Source organism: Fukomys damarensis, unplaced genomic scaffold (assembly GCF_012274545.1).
Source record: "Fukomys damarensis isolate Sample0158 unplaced genomic scaffold, DMR_v1.0_HiC HiC_scaffold_33, whole genome shotgun sequence".
In the NCBI taxonomy this organism is placed as follows: Eukaryota; Metazoa; Chordata; class Mammalia; order Rodentia; family Bathyergidae; genus Fukomys; species Fukomys damarensis.
In genome coordinates, this window is record NW_022900945.1 from 21020381 (window position 1) to 21024223 (window position 3843).

General features: G+C 35.2%; 1 pseudogene; it reads left to right on the forward strand.

Moving 5' to 3' along the window:
* The first annotated feature begins 2242 nt into the window (after positions 1-2242).
* LOC104870940 lies at positions 2243-2734 on the forward strand (annotated as a pseudogene).
* Positions 2735-3843: the final 1109 nt, after the last annotated feature.

Genomic DNA, 3843 nt, shown 5'->3' on the forward strand with positions numbered 1-3843 from the left:
AGAAGGCCATGGGTGCCCAGATTAAACATTGTTTGGGGTGTGCCTGAGAGTGTTTCTACATGAGATTAGCATCTGAATTGCTGTACTTGGAAACTCAATGGCTGTCTGCAATGAGGTTGGACATCACCCAATGCTTTGATGGCCTTAATCAAATAAAAGGCAGAAGAAGGAGGAATTCATTCTATGTATTCTATCTCCGTACTTGAGCTGGGACATTTCATCTTCTGCTCTCATACTGGGATTTACATCATTAGCTCCTCTGGCTTTCAGGCCTTCAGACTCATACTGAAGTATACGACCAGCTTCCCTGATTCTCTGGCTTGAAGACGGCTGATTGTAGAACTACTCAGTCTTGCTGGCACAAGCAAATTCATTATAACAAATCTCAGTATATAAATTTGCAATGCATTATCTAAAATGGTTGGACCAGGAGTGTTTCAGATTATGTTTCCTTTTGAAATTTTGGAATATTTGCATATGTGTAACATGGCGTCTTGGAAAGGGATCCAAGTCTAACCACAAAATTCATGTACATACCCTAAACATAAAACCTGAAGGTAATTTTGTACAATACTTTCAGTGTGCCTACAGTTTGGCTGTGATCTATCACATGAGGTCAGATTTAGGAATTTTATTTGTGGCATTATGTCAGTGCTCAAAATGTTTAGGAGTTAAGGGGTTTGGGGATTTTATATTTTAGAGTAAGGATGGCCAACTTGCAGACAGTATCTCCTTTTGGTAAGGTTTCTTGGGAGAGACTTGGTAAATAAACCCCTGCATCCAACTTGGAGATACCACAGTGGGAGACAGAGGCTGATGAATCTGAAAAAAAAAGTGGTGTGGACCACTAGGGATGCAGAAGTGGGATCTGAGTATGGAGAAGGAAAACACATGCAGACCAGAATGTACAAAAGTTGGTAGGGTAGAAAAGTAACAGATTAGAGGTGAAGTTAATTTGTTTATTATGCACTCCCAAGTCATTATGAGTCCCAAATCATGGTGTGGTACCATTCTAGCCAGAGCCATTTGGAGTGAGAGCAGGGTGGGACAGAGTGTGACTGGGTGAGAGAATGGAAGGGTGGGCAGACCTGTTGTTTCTCGAATGCACTGTCTTTATTCCCTGCTCCATAGGTCAGGGGCCAAGTGATTACAACCAAGAGATGAAGCTCTGGACTAAAGTAGAGGCCAAGACCAACACTATGGGGACGTTTCCTGAGCTGTGTAACTTCATTTATAGTTGTATTTTTTCCTGCAACAGGAAGTTATAAAATCTAGAGAATAATATTGGAGGACTTTTAACCCTGATTTATTGGTCTCTTATCCCTACTTCCCAAATTTACGTGAAAGGACATAAGCTAGGGTCTGGATTTTTACCCTCTCTTCAAAGTCAAGATAATTGATATCCTTAGCACGATCTGAGCTCAAAACAAAACATTATGAAATGTGTGAGGTGCATAAGCATTGTGAGGTACCCAAAACTAAAACCAAATTTTCTGTAAATGAAATATTTAATAAACCCTAAACACCAAGAATCTAGAAGACGCATACTAGTTATTCTTAGATAGGTAAAGTGGGATATTAGTAACATGACACATAAGGAGGGCTCAATTCAAAATCTGGGAACAGATGAGACATTAAGAACTCCATGAATATGTAAGATGGCAGATGACTCGACACAAATTAATGAACTGGAGGATTAGAGGAGAATGGGTGCATAGAGTAGAAGAAGGGTTGTAAGATTGACCAATGCATGCTGTATACTTGTATGGGAATATCACAACGAAGCTTATTAATATGTACATTTAATATGCATTGATTTTAAAAAGAAATAATATATGAGAAAAATATAAGACATAAATGATACAAGAAATATCAAGATGTGAATAACAGACAACTCAGAAAGTAAAATAAAATTAAGAGAAGAAATATTTGACAAAACATCCCAGAACAAAAGATGGAGTGGGGGAGGAGGAGAGCAAAAAGGGCTAAAATAGGAATTAAAATGTAAATGAACATTTACCAGCTTCACACAGAATGAAAACATTATGTACTGCAAACACATACTAATAACAATTAGTAAAATAAAATTAAAAAGGCTACACTATTTTAAAATTGGTTTCAAAGAAATGAATATTTAGAAATTAAAAATTCCGAGAATTTATTAGAAATAGAAAAGAAATGCCTCTGATTAAAAATATTTATATATTTCCAGGAGTTCAAGCACCCCTGGCTCTTCTCCAATATGATAGCACTGAGAGTATCTGGTATGGCAAGAAGAAGCTTGACATGGAAGGTTACGGGGGCAGGACGTAGAGAGTTCTGGGCTCAGTCCAGAAAAGGGAAAGAACCAGTGGCTGTTGAGACAGAAGTGAAAAAAGAACCTAAACCCAAACATTACGTACCACCTGAAGATCTCCAGTCATTTGGAATCTCACATTAAAGAAATTTTTTGTTCATCTCATCCCAGAAATTGGCAAGACATCTCCCTAGAAGATTGTCATACGAAGTTCAGTCTCTTGGCACGTTTAGCTGATGATTTGGGCCATGCGGTGCCTAACTCCAGGCTTTACCAAATGCGCAGCATCAGAAATCTTGATTTCTATAATGTTCCTGTTCAGACAGATCTAAATTTGATGAACTTACTGCTAGTAATTTGCCTCCCAGTTTGAAAATCACTTGGGGTTACCAATCAATTCAGAAGTTGAACACATCGAAATCACTTTTGTTCTCCTGACAAAGAGGCAGCATATTACATCTTTTAATATCAGAATTTTTCTATAAACCCACTTTTTGTAGAGAAGAATGCATTTTCTCCTCATAACATGATTCAAGAAAGAAATAACATGATTTTTTTCTTTTCACATTTTCTGAAACCATATTTTATTGGAAACAATAACTTACAGGAATATTTTTTCTTTAGAGAGCACTGTAATTAACTTGGGCTTAGGATAAGAAGCCATCACAAGTTCAGATGTTAGTCTTCATAGGCACAAAGCAGTAATTGCAAGAAAATGTTCTAATCCTATTAGGACTCTTTAAGATGGAATTATTATAGTATATATACAAATAAGGAAACTTGTATTAGGTATTAATTTTAAAAAGTCTTTGTTGTATATTATTGAAAGCTATCTCATGTTTGTTTTACTACATGAGTACAAATAGTGAATATATTCAATTCTGGATTAATTTCTTAGAATTAAAGATTTCTTAAAGAGTATTGTATATTTTCTTTAGTGAAATTTGCTTTTTTTGTCATTTCCTTAAAATAAGTATTTTAAAAATTAAAATTTGTGGTAGCTATCAAGTGCTGTGACTTCTTAAAAATAAGAGATGAAGAGAGATGGCATATTTTATATTATGTATTTCTATTTCTGTTTTTAGAGAGATAATGCTTATGTCAAACTTGTTGTCTCTTTGGTAACTTTAAAAGTGCTCTTATGATACCTATGAGTATTTGTTGGAGGGCAGATCTTTGTAATATGGTATACTTTGTAATCTGTGGAAATTAGTCAAATAGAAATTCAAATGATTCTCAATGACAAAGTTAATGGTCACATTAGAAATTGTTTTCAGGCTTTAAATATGGATAGTGAGACAGGAGGAAGAAATTTCTTACATTCTTTTAACTTGACTACTGACAATTCTGAAAGATACAGGGTTGGTTTTAAATAAGGAAATTACATTTTAAAATATTTATATAGTTGCAAACAAGAACTTTACAAGAACAGAACCCCTATACCTGGATATCTATGGTAGAGTTTAAGAGTGCCGAAGACAAGTAGTAAATTTTAAAGGTGTGAGAGAGAAAATGCAGATCAATAAAGAGGAATTTGATTGACATTA